The following is a 22003-nucleotide window of genomic DNA, read 5'->3' as shown; positions in this document are numbered from 1 at the left end:
CATTACTAGACACCTAGGATGATAGACTATAAAGATGGAGAGAGCTTGGGTCTTTGATGACATAATTGAACTGCTGAATTAAGCAACTTTGGAACTGACTTGTTTCCATACTTCTTGTTATGTGAGATCATGAAATCTCTTTATTGTCTAAGTGACAATTAGTGAGATATCTGTAGTCGCAGCCCAAAGCACTGTAACCAATACAGAGGTCATTAAATAAGTTTGCTTGACTGGCTCAGAAAGCAGATAAAAGACAAGCTTTGTGATTTCAGGTGTGCAAGATTTGGAAGATGGCAATACTGGAGTTGTAAAAATTATCATTTTGCAACCATCGTGGTTAAGATTGGTGCAGGAAAGATCAATGGACACAAGTCTGGGGGACATTTTAATGAGAAGGTTATAGACTGGTTAGAGGGTCAATGTTAAAGACGGAATGTTACCAGGGGTCCCAGATGGGACTTACCAATCTGGAAAGTTGAAGATGACCATAAGAACATAAAATTGGGAAGAATAAAAGTACTAGAAGAAGGAAAATTATTTGGGAGGTGGGAAAGCACATGAGGCAAGAAAGAACAGCCTTTGGCATAAAAGTCCTGGGTTGCATCTCTAGTTCTGATGGTTGTTGACTGGGTGACCTTGGGTGAGTGGCTTCATCTCTGAGCTTCAGTACACTTGTCTATAAAATGAAGGTGATGATGCCTGCTTTAACGTAAATATTGGAGGATTAAATGAGGTAATTTATATGAAAGTTTCCTGGCATATAGCTGTTTTTTTTTTCACGTGCCCTCCTTCTTTATTTTTTTTATTTTTATTTTTTGTAGTTTTTAATTTTATTATGTTATGTTAGTCACCATACAATACATCATTGGTTTTTGATGTGGTGATCCACGATCCATTGTTTTGGTATAACACCCAGTGCTCCATGCAGTATGTGCCCTCCTTAATACCCATCACCGGGCTAACCAATCCCCCCTCCCCCCGCCCCTCTAAAACCCTGTTTGTATCTCAGGTCCATAGTCTCTCATGGTTCATCTCTCCCTCCAATTCCCCCTGCCCATTCTTCCCTTCCTTCTCCTAATGTCCTCCATGTTATTCCTTATGTTCCACAAATAAGTGAAACCATATGATAATTGACTTTCTCTGCTTGACTTATTTCACTTAGCATAATCTCCTCCAGTCCCATCTATGTTGATGTAAAAGTTGGGTATTCATCTTTTCTGATGGCTGAGTAATATTCCATTGTATATATGGACCACATCTTCTTTCTCCATTCATCTGTTGAAGGGCATCTCGGCTCTTTCCACAATTTGGCTATTGCGGACATTGCTGCTATGAACATTGGGGTGCATATGGCCCTTCTGTTCACTACATCTGTGTCTTTGGGGTAAATCCCCAGGAGTGCAATTGCTGGGTCATAGGGTAGCTCTATTTTTAAATGTTTGAGGAACTTCCACACTGTTTTCCAAAGTGGCTGTACCAACTTGCATTCCCACCAACAGTGTAAGAGGGTTCCCCTTTGTCCACAACCTCTGCAACATTTGTTGTTTCTTTCCCTGTCCATTTTGGCCATTCTAACTGGTGTAAGGTGGTATCTCAGTGTGGTTTTGATTTGAATTTCCCTGATGGCTAATGATGATGAACATGTTTTCATGTGTCTGTTAGCCATTTGTATGTCTTCTTCAGAGAAGTGTCTGTTCATCTCTTCTGCCCACCTTTTGACTTGATTATTTGTTTTTTCGGGGTTGAGTTTGAGAAATTCTTTATAGATTTTGGATACCAGCCCTTTATCTGTAGTGTCATTTGCAAATATCTTCTCCCATTCTGGGGGTTCCCACTTTGTTTTGTTGACTGTTTCCTTTGCTGTGCAGAAGCTTTTTATCTTGATGAAGTCCCAAAAGTTCATTTTTGCTTTTGTTTCACTAGCTTTTGGAGATGTATCTTGAAAGAAGTTGCTGTGTCCAATGTCAAAGAGGTTACTGCCTATGTTCTCCTTTAGGATTTTGATGCATTCCTGTCTCACATTGAGGTCTTTCATCCACTTTGAGTTTATCTTTGTGAGTGGTGTTAGAGAATGGTCGAGTTTCATTCTTCTGCATGTGGCTGTCCAATTTTCCCAGCACCACTTATGAAGAGACTGTCTTTTTTCCATTGCATGTTTTTTCCCCCTTTGTCAAAGATTGACCATAGAGTTGAGGGTCCATATCTGGGTTCTCTCTTCTGTTCCACTGGTCTATATGTCTGTTTTTGTGCCAGTACCATGCTGTCTTGGTGATCACTGCTTTGTAATATAGCTTGAAATCAGGCAACGTGATGCCTCCAGCTTTGTTTTTCTTTTTCAACATCTCCTTGGCGATTCGGGGTCTTTTCTGATTCCATACAAATTTTAGGATTGTTTGTTCCAGCACTTTGAAAAATGTCATTGGAATTTTGATCGGGATGGCATTGAAGGTATTGATTGCTCTGGGCAGCATAGACATTTTAACAATGTTTATTCTTCCGATCCATGAGCATGGAATATTTTTCCATCTTTTTGTGTCTTCTTCAATTTCTTTCATGAGTGTTTTGTAGTTCCTAGAGTATAGATCCTTTACCTCTTTGGTTAGGTTTATTCTGAGGTATCTTATGGTTTTTGGTGCTATTGTAAATGGAATCGTTTCTTTAATTTCTCTTTCTACAGTTGCGTTGTTAGTGTATAAGAAAGCAACTGATTTCTGTGCATTGATTTTGTATCCTGCCACATTACTGAATTGCTGGATGAGTTCTAGTAATTTGGGGGTGGAGTCTTTTGGGTTTTCCACATAAAGTATCATGTCATCTGCGAAAAGAGAGAGTTTGACTTCTTATTTGCCAATTTGAATACCTTTTATTTCTTTTTGTTGTCTCATTGCTGTTGCTAGGACTTCTAGTACTATGTTGAACAACAGTGGTGAGAGTGGGCACCCTTGACGTGTTCCTGATCTTAAGGGAAAGGCTCTCAGCTTTTCCCCATTGAGGATGATATTCGCTGTGGGTTTTTCATAGATGGATTTTAGGAGCTTGAGGAATGTTCCCTCTATCCCTATACTCTGGAGAGTTTTAATCAGGAAAGGATGTTGTATTTTGTCAAATGCTTTTTCTGCATCAATTGAGAGGACCATATGGTTCTTCTCCCTCCTCTTATTAATGTGTTCTATCACATTGATTGATTTGCGAATGTTGAACCACCCTTGCATTCCGGGGATAATCCCACTTGGTCGTGGTGGATGATCCTTTGAATGTATTGTTGGATCCTATTAGCTAGGATTTTGTTGAGGATTTTGGAATCCATATTCATCAGGGATATCGGTCTGAAATTCTCCTTTTTGATGGGGTCTTTGCCTGGTTTGGGGATTAAGGTAATGCTGGCCTCATAGAATGAGTTTGGAAGTTTTCCTTCTGTTTCTAGTTTTTGAAACAGCTTCAGTAGAATAGGTATTATTTCTTCTTTGAATGTTTGGTAGAATTCCCCAGGGAATCCATCAGGCCCTGGACTCTTGTTTTGGGGGAGGTTTTTGATCACTGCTTCAATCTCGTTACTGGTTATTGGCCTATTCAGGTTGTCAATTTCTTCCTGTTTCAGTCTTGGCAGCTTATAGGTTTCCAGGAAGGCCTCCATTTCATCCAGACTGCTCAGTTTATTGGCATATAGTGGTTGATAATAATTTCTAATAATTGTTTCTATTTCCTTGGTGTTAGTCGTGATCTCTCCCCTGTCATTCATAATTTTATTAATTTGGGTCCTTTCTCTCTTCTTTTGGATAAGTCTGGCCAGTCGTTTATCAATCTTATTAATTCTTTCAAAGAACCAACTTCTAGTTTCGTTGATCTGATCTACTGTGTTTCTGGTTTCTAATTCATTGATTTCTGCTCTAATTTTAATTATTTCTCTTCTAATGCATGGCTTAGGCATTGTTTGTTGCTTTTTCTCTAGTTCTTTAAGGTGGAGAGTTAGTTGGTGAATTCAGGATTTTTCTATTTTTTTGAGTGAGGCTTGGATGGCTATGTATTTCCCCCTTAGGACCGCCTTTGCAGTATCCCATAGGTTTTGGACCAATGTGTTTTCATTCTCATTGATTTCCATGAATTGTTTAAGTTCTTCTTTGATTTCTTGGTTGACCCCAACATTCTTGAGCAGAGTGGTCTTTAACTTCCAAGTGTTCGAATTTCTGCCAAATTTTTTCTTGTGATTGAGTTCCAGTTTTAGAGCATTGTGGTCTGAGAATATGCAGGGAATAATCTCAATCTTTTGGTATCGGTTGAGACCTGATTTGTGACCCAGTATGTGGTCTATTCTGGAGAAAGTTCCATGTGCGCTCGAGAAGAATGTGTATTCTGTTGTTTTAGGGTGCAATGTTCTGTAAATATCTATGAGGTCCATCTGGTCCAATGTATCATTCAAAGCTCTTGTTTCCTTGTTGATTTTCTGCTTAGATGATCTGTCCATTGCTGAGAGTGGAGTATTGAGGTCTCCTACAATTAACGTATTGTTATTAATATGACTCTTTCTTTTGGTGAACAGTTGGCTTATGTAGATGGCTGTTCCCATGTTGGGGGCATAGATATTTACAACTGTTAGATCTTCTTGTTGGATAGACCCTTTAAGAATGATATAGTGTCCTTCTGTGTCTCTTATTACAGACTTTAGTTTAAAATCTAATTTGTCTGATATAAGAATTGCTACCCCAGCTTTCTTTTGAGGTCCACTGGCATGGAAGATGGATCTCCATCCCTTCACTTTCAGTCTGGATGTATCTTTAGGTTCAAAATGAGTCTCTTGTAGACAGCATATGGATGGGTCCTGCCTTTTTATCCAATCTGCAACCCTGTGCCGTTTTATGGGAGCGTTTAGGCCATTCACGTTGAGAGTGATTATTGAAAGATATGAATTAATTGTCATCATGTTTCCTGTAAAGACGTTGTTTTTATAGATTGTCCCTGTAAATTTCTGTTGTAGATCACTCTTGGGGTCTTTCTCCTTTTATAGAACCCCCCTTAATATTTCTTGCAGGGCCGGCTTAGTGGTCACATATTCTTTCAGCTTCTGCTGGTCGTGGAAGCTCTGCATCTCTCCATCCATTCTAAATGAAAGCCTTGCCGGATAAAGTATTCTTGGCTGCATGTTCTTCTCATTTAGTACCCTGAATATGTCTTGCCAGGCCTTTCTGGCTTGCCAGGTCTCTGTGGATAGGTCTGACGTTATTCTGATGTTCCTCCCTCTGTACATAAGGAATCTCTTCCCCCTAACTGCCCTTAAGATGGTTTCCTTGGTTCTAAGATTTGCAAGTTTTACTATTACATGCCGGGGTGTTGGCCTATTTTCCTTGATCTTAGGAGGGGTCCTCTCTGCCTCTAGGACTCAAATGTTTGTTTCATTCCCCAGATGAGGGAAGTTCTCAGCTATGATTTGCTCAAATACATCTTCTAGCCCTCTCTCTCTCTCCACTCCCTCCGGGATTCCAATTATTCTGACATTGGAACACCTCATGGTGTCACTTACTTCTGTGATTCTATTTTCATGAATTCTGAGTTGTTTTTCCCTGGCCTCCTCTTTTCCCTTTTTATCTATTATACTGTCTTCCAGATTGCTTATTCTCTCTTCTGTCTCAGTTACCCTAGCTGTTAGATTATCTAGATTGGATTGGATCTCATTGATAGCATTTTTAAGTTCTGCCAATTCACCTTTTATTTCTGCCCTTAGATACTCTATGTTGCCATTAATTGATTTCTCCATTCTAGCCATTGTCTTCACAATTGCTAGCCTGAATTCCATCTCTGACATCTTGGTTATATCTGCATCCATTTGTAAATCTGCAGCATAAGTCATAATCTCTGAGTCTTTTCTGTTTTGGGGGCTCCTCCTCCTAGTCATTCTGTTGATGGGTGTTTGAGGGAATGTATAGAGTCCAAATTATTGCCCATGACCCAAGCAAGATGCGCCTGTTTTCTTGGGACCTTAGGGTTGCTGGCCTCTTGTTTTCCCAGCCTGTCTCCTGCGGGAGGGGCCTGCCGCGCTGTTACTCAGGCAACCCTGTTTGGGCGGAGTTGCCCTGCACCCCTGTGGCAGGGGATGGGCTCAGTGGGAATCAGTCTTTGGGGCTTTTGTTTTCTGGCGCCTTTCCCTGGCGGCTTTCCGCATCTCTTCCACAAGTCAGAGCAGAAGACACCTTTTCCATCCCTCTGCCTCAGAGCAGAGAGACCTCAGTCTGTTCTTCAGTGGGCTCTCCAGGCCACACCATCTCCGTTTCTGTCTGTGCTGCTATAAACTGCAGCGTCCTGTGTTGTGCGCCCCTCCGCAGCGCTCCCAGTCCTACCTCCAGGTCAGGGCACGTCTCTGCCCTTTGTGCTTCTAAAACTGCCAGCCACTCCCAGTTTGCATGCCCGCACGACTCCGCCGCTCCCGGTTTCCACCCCGGGGGTTGCAGTTTCCGTCTGGGAGGCTGCAGTTCTCATGCGCGCGACCGTCGCTCCGGTTTCTGTCCGGGGGGCTGCGGTTCGCGTGCGCGCGACCCCGCCGCTCTGGTTTTCCACCCCGGGGGCTGCCCTAAAGTCCTTTCCCGACGCTACTGGTCTGCGAGTCTGTGCCCGTCCGCCGTGCCTGAGGCTGTCACTCACCGGCGGTGTAGGATCCCCACGGCCAGGCACCCTCCCACTGCTGTTTATCCTCCGATATCTGCCCGCAGAATCGCGGCTCTCCACTTCGTACCTCAAAACCAAATGCCTGCGATATTCTGTTTGTAGAGATCCAGATCTTCTTACATCTCAGGCTGGTTTCATGGGTGCTCAGAGTGGTCTGGTAGATATCCAGCTCAATTTTGGGGACCAGTTGAAATAGGGTCCCCTACTCCTCCGCCATCTTTCCCCCCTCCATATAGTAGGTTTTTAATAAGTATTAGGGTTTGGTCAACCATATCAGCATAGCATAATGGGTATACATGTGGGATCTGAAGTCAGTCTGCCTCAGTTCAAAACTGTGCTCAGCCACTTTCCAGCCAAGTGTCTTGGGTAAGTTAAATAATCCCTAGGTTTCAATTTCTTCAACATTTGTGATGATAGTGATGTCTGCCAGAGTAGTTATATTAAATTAGACTCTACACCTAAATGTGAGACCTGAAACCATAAAACAGAAGAAGAAAACATAGTAATTTCTTTGACATCAGCTATAGAAACCTTTTTCTAGATGTCTCCTGAGGCAAGGGAAACTAAACCACAATTAAACTATTGGGTCTACACCAAAATAAAAAGCTTTTACACATCAAAGGAAACCATCAACAAAACAAAAAGACAGCCTACTGTCTGGAAGAAGATAGATAGAAGTGATAGATTTGACAAGGGATTAATATCCCAAATATATAAAGAACTTATGTAACTCAACACCAAAACAAAAACAAAGAACAAAACAACAAATAGTCCAATTAAAAAATGGGCAGAGAACCTGAATAGACATTTTTCCAAAGACAGGCAGATGACCAACAGACATATGAAAAGATGCTCAACATCCCTAATCATCAGGGAAATGCAAATTAAAACCACAGTGAGATATCACTTTACACCTGCAGAGTGGCTGAAATCAGAAACACAAGAAACAACACGTGTTGGTGAGGATGTGGAGAAAAAGGAACACTTATGCACTGTTGGTGGGAATGCAAGCTGGTGCAGCCACTATGGAAAACAGTATGGAGATTCCTCAAAAAAAATTAAAAATAGAATTACCATATAATCCAGTAATTCCACTACTGAATATTTATCCAAAAACCCAAAAACCATTAATTTGAAAAGATATATATACATCCTTATGTTTATTGCAGCATTATTTACAATAACCAAGATGTGGAAGCAACCTAAGTGTCCATCCATAGATGAATGAATACTGAAGATGTGAAATATATATATATATAATGAAATATTATTCAACCATAAAAAGAATGATATCTTGCCATTTGCAACAACATGGATGGACCTAGAGGGTATAGTGCTAAGAGACATAAGTTAGTCAGAGAAGGACAAATACCATATGATTTCAAACATATGTGGAATTTAAGAAACAAACAGTGGGGGGGAAGACAAACAAAAAACCAGACTGTTAAATACAGAGAACAAAAAGGTGGTTGCCAGAGGGTAGGTCAGTGGGGCAATGGGTGAAATAGATAAAGGGGATTAAGATTACACTTATTTTGATAAGCCCTGAGAAGTGTATAGAATTGTTGCATTGTATACCTGAAACTAATATAACACTGTATTTTAATTACACTTGAATAAAAAATATTTCTTTTGATTTTAAAATAAATAAATACTTCCAGTACTATGTTGAATAAAAATGGTGACTGGACACCCTTGTCTTGTTCCTGACCTTAGGGGAAAAGCTCTCAGTTTGCAAATGACATATCCAATAAAGGGTTAGTATCCAAAATATACAAAGAACTTATAAAACTCAACACCCAAAAAACAAATAATCCATTTAAAAATGGGCAGAAGACATGAATAGACATTTCTCCAGAGAAGACATACAGATGGCCAACAGACACATGAAAAGATGCTCATCATCACTCATCATCAGGGAAATGCAAATCAGAAGTTAATGAGATATCACCTCACACCTGTCAGAATGGCTAAAATCAACAACACAAGAAACAACAGGTGTTGGCGAGGATGTGGAGAACAAGGAACCGTCTTGCACTGTGGGTAGGAGTGCAAACTGGTCCAAACTCCACTTTGGAAAACAGTATAGTTTCCTCAAAAGGTTAAAAATAGAACTACCCTAGGATCCAGTAATCACCCTGCTGGGTATTTACCCAAAGAATACAGAAACACTAATTCAAAGGAACACATTCACCCCTATGTTTGTAGCAGCATTATTTACAATAGCTAAAATACGGAAGCAGCTCAAGCATCCATCCATTGATGAATAAAGAAAAGTGGTATATATACAATGAAATATTATTCAGCCATAAAAAAGAATGAAATCTTGCCATTTGCATCAACATGGTTGGAGCCAGAGAGTGTAATGCTAAGTGAAATAAATCAGTCAAAGAAAGACTGAGAAAGAATGATTTCACTCATATGTGGAATTTAAGAAAAAAACCAAATGAGCAAAGGAAAGAGAGAGAGAGAGAGAGATCAAGAAATAGACTCTTAATTATAGAATACAAACTGATGGTTACCAGAGGGGAGGTGGGTGAGGGAAATGGGTGAAATAGGTGATGGAGATCAAGGAATGCACTTATGATGAGCACTGGGTGTTGTATGGCAGTATTGAATCACTATACTGCACACCTAAAGCTAATATAACACTGTATGTTAACTAATTGGAATTAAAATAAAAACTTAAAAGAAAAATTAAAATAAATAAATAAGATAAAAAGGACTACATGTAAAGTGCTTAGAATAGTGTCAGGTTGAGTAAGTGCTCAGTGAGTGTTAACTGATATTATTAAATGTGACAGATATTTCAAAGAGGATCACTGCCTTATGAAAAAAATGGTGTAATCTACTGTACTAAGAACTGTCAGAGGAACAATAACTAATGAACAAATCCTAACTTATATAGTTAAAGAAAATCTTTCCTATCTTTCATCAGGAGATTTTGGAATCTATTATTAATCTTTATAACACTAAATCCACTTTGTTACAAAAAGTTTAAGTGTCTACCTCAGGTTATGATGTTGAGAATTAGAACCCAGCCCTTCACTGACTCCTCTTCCTGACCTGAATTGCTCTGTATTTCTTCTTTACGTGTAGAACACTAAAATTCTTCCAAATTTGGCTTCTCACCATTGAAGTGCTTGACCACAGGTCTCATTTCCCCTCTCCCAAACAAAAGAGATTTAATCAGGGGTAACATTAAAAAATATTTAACCATCTTTGGTCTCAGCGGGACCTGGGTCTGGAATATTCCTTGAACGTCAGACATTTCCCCGTAGTTGCTGGATCATAAGGAGGTGTGGCAGGAGCCTTGGGGAGAGGGAAGCTGGAGTGGCCATGACCAAAGCTGTACTTGAGAGGCTTTGGGGAAGTGGCTATTTACAAACCAGTACAAAAGTATGTTAATATTTTAACCGCAGAATTTTAATCACAGAGCATACCAGCAGTATATCAGTCCTGGGCTTAGAAGAGCACTCTTAGCCATCTATTTGGTGTTTACCCCTACACAGCCATAGAGAATTCTTAAATTCCTTGAAATCCTCCTGTCAGCTGTGATTAGGCCTACAGCCAATACTATAGCATCGCAAAGAGGTGATTTAAATAAGTCTCTAAAATCTTCTACCATCAACCTTGAAGACATGTGCTCATGACACCAGCAATACTGGAGTCTTGACCAATTGCAAATCAATTGTCTTCTTGGCTTTGTCCTGAGCCATGCTGTTCTATTGCTACTGTATTTATACTTAAAGCCACGATGGGGTTTAGTGGATAAGGGAATTACAACTTGCTAGTGTGGTGGAGTTAAGCTAGAGGGTCTTCAACTATATTTTTCAAGTGGAAGGTGTCCCGTAGTTTGAGAATGGCCAAGGAGTAAGGTGAGTCCTCTCAGCTGTTCACATTTCTCCAGTGTTGGTTGCCAAGTGCAGACAGTGCCGAGTCCCTCCTGTTCTTCTGCTTTCAAGATTAAACTTTAGATTCAGGGAGTTGGGCAGGGATCCCAATGTGAACTTGTTATCTTGACTGCTGCTGGAGAGACACCCCACGTGTCTTTGGGAAGCAGAGGTTTCAGTCTCCCATCCTGAAACTCATGGGTTCCCCTTTGCCACCTAGGAAACAGGTCGGGCGGAAGCTGAGCAGCCCAAGGTGCCCGGAGTCCACCTGTCCTACTTCACCAGACTTTCTCCATCCAGGCTCTCACAAGACTCAGGCTAGAAAAGCTTTCAGATAACCTGCTCCCACCTTCTCTACCTGGTGCAAGACTCCCTTCCTCAGCCATCCTGCCAAGTGTTCCCCACCCAGCTTCCCGGTGAACTGGGACAGACCTGGAAGCTCCCTGCCTCAGCAGGCACAGGATTCCACTTGGCCAAAACCTGCTCCCCTGTAACTTCCTCCTGCACACCCACGTTCTGCCCTCAGGACAACCAACCAGACAAAACTGCTCCTTATTCTCGGGAATGTCCCGCACACATTTGAACACAGCTATCTCTAGGCAGGCTTCTCTTTCCCAAGCTAAATACCCTCATTTATTTCAGTCACTCTTCATCAGTGCCAAAGGAGGTAATGCTTATCTTGATGCCTGAGTAAGGCAGCTAATTGCCCAGCTTGGGCAACTTGGGTGTGATTTACACTTGTGAAACTTTGGCCAAATCACTGTGCCTCTCTAAGACTCAGTTTCCCAATGTGTATAATGGTTTTCTTTCTGGTAATGGAATATTTTACATTCTATGCCAGAGCTTGTAGAACATATGGTAGAGTTACATATTACTAATCATGATTTTTTTTCCTAGAGATCTCAATGTGATGTTAATAGATAAGGCTGTGCATATACCACAAGGAATGCGGTAATTGGTTCATCTTAGCTAACAAGATGTTGTTTATGTCATGTCATTTGCTCTTGTCATTATTTTTATTCTTAATTTTGCATGTTTCATGGTTATCATTTTTTGCATTTTAACTCTAATTCCCAAAAATGTATTAATGGCTCAACATTGGTTTGTTCAAGCACAAAAGCAATGGTGAAAAATAATAGCAACTCAAGGTAACATTAAAAACATAGTGAACTTGACTTTGGGAAATACAGAATGTGAAAATAAATGCATTAGGACAAGTAAATCTGAAAATGTGATGATTTAATGTAGCAGATAAAAAGGCTTTTAATTTGCAATGCTACTTTCTCATGATTAATAGGATTAATATATGGCTTTTTTAAAACCAAAAATATTTTCTGCTAGGGCGCCTGGGTGGCTCAGTTGGTTGGGCAACTGCCTTCGGCTCAGGTCATGATCCTGGAGTCCCAGGATCGAGTCCCGCATCGGGCTCCCTGCTCAGCGGGGAGCCTGCTTCTCCCTCTGACCCTCCCCCCTCTCATGTGCTCTCTCATTCTCTCTCTCTCAAATAAATAAATAAAGTCTTTAAAAAAATATTTTCTGCTAATGTAGCAGCAGAGATTAGTAAAGAGTAATTAAAATAATGATTATCTGAACACTGACTTTTATTATGTGGTGATCATAGCCTGTTATGAAACTTTATCCAATGATGCTACCATAGCTTTCATGTCATTTTAATAGAAAACACAGGGACCCCTCTGGCAACCTGTCAGATGTCTCCAGAAAAAGCAGAAAATAATGCTTTCTAATACTAAATTGATGAGCATTACTACTAGTAAGAGATAAGAAACCCAAACCACAATGGCATTAACAAAATCACATATATTCTAATATAGGCACTACTTCTGACACTATTTCTAAAAACTTATCATGCTAACCACAAAGTTTGTGGCAACTATTATATTCATAAAATTTCAGAATGAATGTTTGACAGTATTCCTTTATCTTTACCATATGTTTCATAGTATCATTGGATTGCATGGTGGAAGAACAATTTCTAATATGTGAACATGCTGTGGGATATTTTCATTGGCATTACTGATAAGTATATTCAAGAAAACTGCTAGTGAACTTTTGTTCCATTTACCACCGAGAAACCAGAGATGATGACATTAATTTACTTAAAGATCAGTTTCTGATGTGTGATAAAGACTGAAAAAAATAAGGCTAAAATCCGCCACATGCATAAAAGAAGTTGTACCTGAATGTCAAGTCATACATAGATGTATTAAAAGGAACATTAGTGGTCAAAAATATGCCTCCTGATTTTGATTCAGTGTTGAAGAGTCAAGACTGGGAGTATGATAACATATTACCCATTGAGTGTTCACTCATTGGAGAAAAATGTCTGGCATATTTTAAAACCACATCCACATGCTGTAATGAAACGTGAAAAAATACTTTTCAGTACTGAATGCAACCAAAGAAAGGATTTGATCCATTTGCTATTATCTTTCAAGTTAATATTCACACTTTCAGCTTGCAAGTGTGAAATGCTTATTTATCATCTTCATGTCTGATGGAGTGTTTAATGTAGTTTTTAGTGAGAAATAATTCCATAATATCTAGGTTAATGTTTTATCTAATATGAATATCCAAAACTATCTGCCAGAACCACCAAATACTTGCTATCATTCCCAACAAATTTAATTTGTGAATTAGATTTTTTCTTTCAGTGGCATAAATAGAGGCATAAAAAGAAACCAAAGGGGTATCAAACCTGACCTACAACTCCAGCATTATTTAGCTAGATATAGGTGTCTTGGTGAAATATTGCAAATAAATTATTGCTATTCTCGCTATATGAAATGTTTATTATTGATTTTTGAAATTCGGTTTCCTTGTTTTAGTTAAAGTTTGTAATGGATATTTATGTGTGTGTGTGTGTGTGTGTGTGTGTGTGTGTGTGTGTGTATAAAAAGCATGGAAAACACTAACCTATATGAATTGGAGGCTGGGAAACTTTTCCAACCTAAATATCTCTCCCATGCCTGAATCTCTATTATCAGAGTTTTTTCTGTTTTTCATAATCAAAATGAAAAATTCCACTGATGGCTAGCACATTAAGCTTCTATCAGTTATCAATGCCTTATGGCAGATGAATTTACTAGATTTTTTTCCAAGTAATAGACGAGAACACATTTTGATAGATAAAAAGGTGGGGTGGGGAAGACAGACCCTTGAGAATAGAATTAGAACCATCATCTAAGAAGCTGTGAAAAAATACTGATACTTAAGCTCCACCCTAGACAATTGATTGGGAAAAAAAACTCCCCACATGATTCCATCATTCAACCAGGGTTGAGAAACACTGGTTTATAGGCCTCTGTCCAATTTTGTTTAATTGGTGGTGGGGGAGGGAGCTGATCCTGGGCTCCTGACAGGGCTGTGAAGAGGAAGGACATTGGGCAGCAAAGAAGGGAGGATGCTAGAAAAAGAAGATGGCACTAATAAAAGAGAATAGGAAAGGCCCTGTAATAAAACTAGTTTGATTATCAGTTCAAATTTTATTCAAATTAGTTAAGATAGAACACATATGGTCTCTTTCCATTTTCTGGAGCACTTTGTAAGTATGTCCATTGTTAAGGGGTTTCTTTTTTTTTTTTTTTTTTTTTTTTAAAGATTTATTTATTTATTTGAGGGAGAGAGAATGAGAGAGACAGAGAGCACATGAAAGGGGGGAGGGTCAGAGGGAGAAGCAGGCCCCCCGCCGAGCAGGGAGCCCGATGCGGGACTCGATCCCAGGACTCCAGGATCATGACCTGAGCCGAAGGCAGTCGCCCAACCAACTGAGCCACCCAGGCGCCCGTGTTAAGGGGTTTCTAGGAGGAACTAGATAAGAAACTTAGTAGTAACCTTAGCAAGTGTATGTAAGCAACTCTGCTTGAGGCACTCCTGTGGAAGGGTGGAATGTAGAATGAACTCTAATAAGGAAGAAGGGAAAAATTACATACAAGAAAAAACTGCTCAGGCAAAATAGCTATAAAACAGTATAACTGGAGTAAGCCTAGCAAGTGGGGCATTTGATCTTGCTCAAGGAAAGGAAGAAAGGAAAAAGGGGAGAGAGATCACCACTAGTCTTTCTCCTACCTCCTTGCCTCCACTTAAGGTGATTTTTCAGGCTGAGAGAGGGACATACAAAATAGGAAGACAAGTTGATCTGAGAGGTGAAATGAAGGCTGAAAAGACTTTTATGCTGAATAAGAGGTACAGGCCAAACTGCCAGGAAAAGCTTTCCTTTCCAAAGGATCACAAGGAAAAGGAATTAAGAACAAGAGAAAGGGGAGCACCTGAGTGGCTCAGTCAGTTAAAAGGCTGCCTTTGGCTCAGGTCATGATCCCAGAGTCCTGGGATCTAGGGTCCTGGGATCGAGCCCCCCCATTGGGCTCCCTGCTTGTCTGGGAGCCTGCTTCTTCCTCTCCTGCTCCCCCTGCTTGTGGGCTCCCTCTCTCTCTCTCTCTCCCCATCTCCCCCCATCTCTCTCCCCATCAAATAAATAATTAAAATCTTTAAAAAAAAAGAACAAGAGAAAGGAAGCAAAGATGTCTAATTTTATCTAATAATTTTGTTTAAAAACAGCCCTAAATCATTAGCGTTTAAAAGGAAATATTTAGGGCGCCTGGGTGGCTCAGTTGGTTAAGCGACTGCCTTCGGCTCAGGTCATGATCCCAGGGTCCTGGGATCGAGTCCCACATCGGGCTCCCAGCTCAGCAGGAAGCCTGCTTCTCCCTCTCCCACTCCCCCTGCTTGTGTTCCTGCTCTCGCTGTCTCTGTCTCTGTCAAATAAATAAATAAAATCTTTAAAAAAATAAAAAATAAAAAAAATAAAAAAATAAAAGGAAATATTTATTTGAAGTTCTTTTAAGATTGGTCATATGTTTGATATAAGGAGGTGGGGTAATTAATTGTGCTTTGAAATCTTATGAACCTGAGCTCAAAATCCCATGGTAGACACATACCTTTCTACTTATCCTTTGACAGTGTACACAGACTGCCCTCTCTCCCAGACTAGCCTCTCCAAGGGGGAGAGACAGCTTTTAAGGTAGCATGGTGTAGCAGAAAGCCTGTGAATCATGGACATCACACACACCTGGATTCAAACCCCAGGTCTGCTATCATGATCTTGGGCAAGGTATTTTGCCTTATTGATTCACAGTTTCCTCATTTGTAAAATGGGAAAATAATTGTGTCCACTTGTCAGGGTTTTTTTTTTTTTTTTTGAGGATTACATGAAATGATTTATGTAGTGTGTTAATGTGTTAAGCATGTAGTAGGTGCTCATATAATTACAATACCAGGTTGAGCTGTATTGCCTCTTTGTTCTCAGTACTGAAAATGACCTGTGAGGTGGAACCCAAGATTAAGGAAGACCAAAATTATTATGTTAAAGTGGGGAACCACAAATATGCCCAATTCACTCCAAAGAGACAACATGAGTTTGCAAAGGTGAAACTTTCTCCGCAGACTATAATTGGTACCTCTCTTTTCTTGCATGCATAAAATCTGACCCAGTGTCTAGGAACTCCAAATACATTTTCAGTATTTGAGTAAAAGGAGAGTCTTTATGGACTGAAAACTTTAAAAGGAAGGTCAAACTGTTGATAGCCTAAATTTCAGAGAACCCAAATTTCTCAACATGGCTCTGTAAGCACCACCTCAGTCCAGGGGTCTTCAGTGGATGGTCTCAACAGAACAAGGTGTTTTGCTCATAGCCTCAATATCAATTATAAAGACAATTTTCGTGGCTGAATAATATTCCATTGTATATATATACCACATCTTCTTTATTATTCAACCACAAACAAGAATGAAATCTTGTCATTTACAACAACATGGAGGGAGCTAGAGAGTATAATGTTAAGTGAAATAAGTCAGTCAGAAAAGACTGATGTCATTCATATGTGGAATTTAAGAAACAAAACAAACAAGCAAAGGAAAAAAAATGAGACAGAGAGAGACAAAGCAAGAGAAGAGAACTCTCTTTTAATTATAGAGAATAATCTGATAGTTACCAGAGGGGAGGTGGGTGGGGGTGATGAGTGAAATGGGTGATGGGGATTAAGGAGTGTACTTGTTGTGATGAGCACCAGGTGTTGTATGGAACTGTTAAATCACTATATCATACACCTAAAACTAATATAACACTGTATATCAACTAAGTAGGATTTAAATAAAAATAAAGATAATTTTCAGCAACAAGCAGATTATACAATTAATTAGAGGTATTCTGCTTTGGAGCTATCCAGTATTTAAAACTACCAAGTGTAGGGATGCCTGGGTGGCTCAGTCGGTTAAGCATCTGCCTTCAGCTCAGTTCATGATCCCAGGAGCTTGGGATCGAGCCCCGCATCGGGCTCCCTGCTCAGGCGGGAGTCTGCTTCTCCCTCTGCCTCTGCCTGCTACTCCCCCTGCTTGTGTGTGCTCTCTCTCTCTCTGATAAATAAATAAAAAAATAAAACTACCAAGTGTAGTTTCTTCTCTGGGTACCAGGTAACCACAGCATTTATTTACTGTCTTATTGTCCAGCACTCATTCTTTTAGACCTAGAAGACTAGATCCTCTTGATCACACTACAATGACAGTTGGCCAACAATCCTCATCTCACCTTGGCATATCTCTGTCTATTCAGGTTTCTCTGAGTCCTCAAGTAGTCCAGGGTTACTTAGAGTGGTGTGCTACTGGCTAGTACCTGCCCATGAGAGCTGATAGTTAAATTTTCAAGACATTTTCAAGGATCTTGTTAAACACAACCATCATTAAAAATTAAATTATATAAATTTACATTTAAATAAAGGCAATAGATACTCATCATTTATTATTTTATTATATTTTGCGATTATCTATGATTTTGAAGTTAATTATATCTGTTGTATCTGTATAGTGAAAATACTATATAATGTTGTGCTATAGAGCATTTCTTCTCAACTCTGCATTCAATGATGCTACACTGATTGAAATTTGCCATGAGAGGAGTATTTATAAGAAGAAAATTGGCAAATGTCACAAACTAAGGTCTCCCCCCACCCAGAGAGCAAGTTGTTAAATATTTACCAGCATACCATTGGACTTACCTCCCTTAAGTCTCTAGGGAATCTAATGGCTATCGTCTCAAGTGGAACACCGGGACCTCTCTCAGTAACTCTGAGCCCGAAACAGTATTTCCTTGTACAGACTTGAAATTGGCTGTTACTCCTCATTGCCCCCTTCTCATTCACATTCATTCATTCATTTTCTCCCCTCTCCCCACCTTTCTGTCTCTCTCTTTATTGGGAGCAAATACTGGATAAATTTCTCCCCTTTAAGCCCTTAAAGGCATGAGCTATAAACCCTTCTAAATGAAAAAAGGAAAAGACTGGTTTCCACTATAATCAAGTAGATCTATGCTGGCACCATAATGCATTTACTTATTCATACACTCAAGTAGGTTTTATCAAGCATGTGCAGTGTGTCAAGCAGCTAGGTGCTGAGAATCCTGAGATAAAATAAGACATGGCTCTGCCCTCAAAAGCCTCACAGTCTAGAAGGGAGACAGACAAGTAAACATAAAACAATCAGACAGTGTGATAAGTGCTGAAACAGAGGTATGTATAAAGTGTTAAGGGAAACTGGGGGAGTAAGCAACTAATGTTTTCTAGAGAGAGTGGGGACTGGAGACGTTTTCACAGAAGTAACATTTGGAGTGGGTATTGAAGGATGGGTAGATATTCTTTTTTAAAAATGTTTTCATCTAAATTCAATTTAGTTAACATATAATGTATTATTAGTTTCAGGGGTAGAATTTAGTGATTCATGAGTTGTATATAACACCCAATGCTTGTTACATCAAGTGCCCTCCTTAATGCCCATCACCCAATTACCCCATCCCCCCACTCACCTCCCCTCCAGCAACCCTCAGTTTATTTCCTAGAGTTAAGAGTCTCTTGTGGTTGCCTCCCTCGGATGAATAGATATTCTTAAGGCCAAGGAAACATTGAAGGGCATTCTGGGGATTGGAAACAGGACTTTATATATGGGGGGAATAGCCGGCATCATGTGTGACGAGCACTGGGTGCTGTATGGAAATGTTGAACCACTATATTGTAGACCTGAAACTAATATTACACTATATGTTAACTAACTGGAATTTAAATAAAAACTTAAAAAATAAATAAAAAAATTGTCAGACAAGCAAACTAGAACAAATGAAGGAATTTAATGGAAAAAAATGATAAAGGCTTTGGGGGAAAATAAAACAAAATATGAACTAGAGTCTCTCTTGGGGATCTAGGTGGATAGTAATAGATGCAGTTTCTTTTCAAGCTACTGCCTATGGCTGAAACAGGTCCAACTATTTTCTGTTCTTGTGTTCAAGATTAAAATTACTAAGAGAGGATGTATTTGGTATACCATGTATCACACGCCTACCCATACCCTCATGAGGGTTGGGCAGAGCACCTTACATGACAGTATCACCAAGACTAAACCAAATGGGAGAAGAGCAGTTCCCTAGAAAGAAAAATCATGGTGTCGATATTAGAAGATACTGAAATGGGTGTTGATTGAACAACAAAATGTACCCAGCACAGTGTTCTCTAATTTGAGTGGCATCTCTGGCTGTAGCTTGTTCTCCTACATTCTGGTTTCTGCTGAGGAGCCTTGCCTCAATTGTTACAGCTTCTACCTGGAAGCCTCTACAATCAACGAGGCACCTGGGCCATAGTAACGCTACTTCTTTCCTGTATTCTTGCCAGTCCTAGGGATTGTAGGCAGGTTTCTACTATTTCTAATCTTTAGGTTGCCTCACTTTCTTCTGTTTGGTCTCTCAGCTCTCCTAATTTGCTACCCTTATCAAATTTCATCTATTAGACACTTGATGCAAGCTCTGCTTTCCTAACTAGATTCTAACTGATATATTTCTTACTCCTTTTGCCAGGGTAAAAACCGACAAAAATCAACACAGGGAGCTGCTGGGCTCAGAAGAGCCCACATATCAAAGCTGCAAATAGAGCTATTTTATTCACATACCTGGACTTTAATCTTTGAATCATTAGTGCTGAGCAAGATTGGCAAAGGAAGCTGAAAAATCACAGCAGTGTATCAAGGGCAAAAGAAGTAGCTATAAACTGTAACCAAACATTCACTAAGCTGTTGTTTTGTCCTAAACCTCCATGGGGGGTATTTAAAAAAATGAGTTTTCCATTCACTTAGTTAATTATTATAGGCTTTTTCTTGTGACCTTGTCCCTTTTTTGGAAATAAATGCTTTGCTGTTGTTGTTTTAGAGTACAATCATGCTGTGTCTCGGCTCATAGCATGTGTGTGGGGTGTGGTATGTGGACTCTTAAGGGAACACGTGAGTGCAGGGGACTGGGTGTGCATGCCTTCAAGTCTGGTGACCAGTTTAGGCTTTTTATATCTAATCTTATATAGGAGGACCCTGACCCTGGACAGTCAAGCTGGAGATTTCTGCTGTCTCATCTGACTGGTCTTTTCCTCCACTCTTTCAAGTCCATTTACTTGTTAGGAGAACTTAGGGCCATCCAGAGGAGAGACACATGGCTTGGCAACAGGACAAAGGTAGAGCTTTAGACTCCTCATAACCTCCACTAGTCACTACTAAAACCCCCAGAAAAATACACAGTCTAATTCAAAATAGTATGCAAATGTAGTTTCAGAACAAATTCCCTAGTTTGCCCTCACCCTGATCATTTACAAACAGAACAATTATTCAAGTTTCTCCTTCACTGAAATTTAGAAAGCCTCCACTGGGGCGCCTGGGTGGCTCAGTCAGTTAAGCGTCTGCCTTCAGCTCAGGTCATGATCCCAGGGTCCTGGGATCCAGCCCCGCATCAAGCTCCCTGCTCAACAGAGAATCTGCTTCTCCCTCTGCCTGCCGCTCCCCCTGCTTGTGCTCCACCCCCGTCAAAATAAATAAATAAAACCTTAAAAAAAAAAAAGAAAGAAAGAAAGCCTCCACTGTCCCACAGCATCATTTATTTGAGAATTACTTGAATTTCCTCCAGTCTTTAGATTTGGGGTTTATGACTTTTTTATGGCTATTGAGAAAGTAGTAACCCTGCCTCTGTAGAGTGGGATTAAGCCAAGATCAAATCCTAGATCTCATGTGTCCAGTCATAGCTGGTCTGGCTTTACTCAGACTTTGATTCACCTAGATAAAACTCACTAGTATAAGGGCTGTGGAGCTAATGATGAGTGGCCATGACTGTCTGTCCTGTTGAGGAACAGTAGGAAAGGGAGACATGAGTGAACTACAACTCACCACTGGACTCCCATTCTGGATTTCTCAAAGAATCTTGACATAGAGATGCCAGAGTGTCACAAAGCCTCCAGTTATGCCCCCAGGAAATTAAGCCACAATTTACAGGCCACACAATAAGTTGTCAAACTTGAGTTTGCATCAGAATCACCTACAAGGCTTGTAGAAACTCTGTGTTCCCACAGAAGCATCAAAAAGCAGGGGAAAAAGTCAGAACCAACTTTGCCAGAGCTGTGGTAAATAGTCAAGGGTTTATAGCAACCAACTGAATGCTTCATCAAGAAAAATGCAACTTCAAAATGGCAGGAAATCCTTGTGGCTCTTTAACTTGCTTTTCTCACATCTCCTTCCCAGAGCAGAAATAAACAGTCTTAGCCCATATTCCCAGTGTGGGATGCTGGTCCCTGGTTCCAGAGGAAGAAGACACCTTATTTGCACATTATTTGCTATGTCTGTTCTAACCTGTCTGGGGCAACCTGAAGGACAGACACACGATTCTCATTTCTGTTTCACCTAACTTGGAACTCAGGCTGGAAAAGCATCAGGCATTGCTTGAAAACATTGCAAGCTGAACTAACAACCCACAGATGCCTGGGGCAAAACATTACTTTAAAAATATACAATAGTCTGGTCTAAAGCCTGGGAACTTAAGCCGGGAAGAGTTTCTTTGGGAAATTAGGACATTCAAAAGCACCATGCGTACAGGAGAATTTAGAAGGCCACATGCATGCTTAAGGCAAGATATGCTAAGAAAATACTTGAGAGAACCCTAAATTTTCACCTCAGGCTGATCTCTAGGCTCTGTGCAAGCTTGGCTAAGAGACAATCTGCAAAGACTGAAAGAGGTGTTTGTTTGTTTTAAGCTGTGGGCATTTGAGGAAATGTGCCAAAATACTAGCTGAACACAAGCTAAGGAACAGATACTTCAGTGAACACACACAATATACCAAAACTTTTGGAATTCAGCAAAGGCAGTGCTCAGGGGGAAATGTATAGCTATAAATACCTATATTTAAAAAGAAGAGGGGCACCTGCTGGCTCAGTAGAGCATGTGACTCTTGATTTTGGGGTTGTGAGTTTGAGCACCACATTTGGTGTAGAGATTACTTAAAAATAAAACCTTTAAAAAATAATAAAATAAATTTAAAAAAGAACTATCTCAAATCAATACCCCAACGTTACACCTTGAGGAACTAGAAAAAGAA

Source organism: Neomonachus schauinslandi, chromosome X (genome assembly GCF_002201575.2).
Source record: "Neomonachus schauinslandi chromosome X, ASM220157v2, whole genome shotgun sequence".
In the NCBI taxonomy this organism is placed as follows: domain Eukaryota; kingdom Metazoa; phylum Chordata; class Mammalia; order Carnivora; family Phocidae; genus Neomonachus; species Neomonachus schauinslandi.
This window is presented reverse-complemented; position numbering follows the sequence as displayed.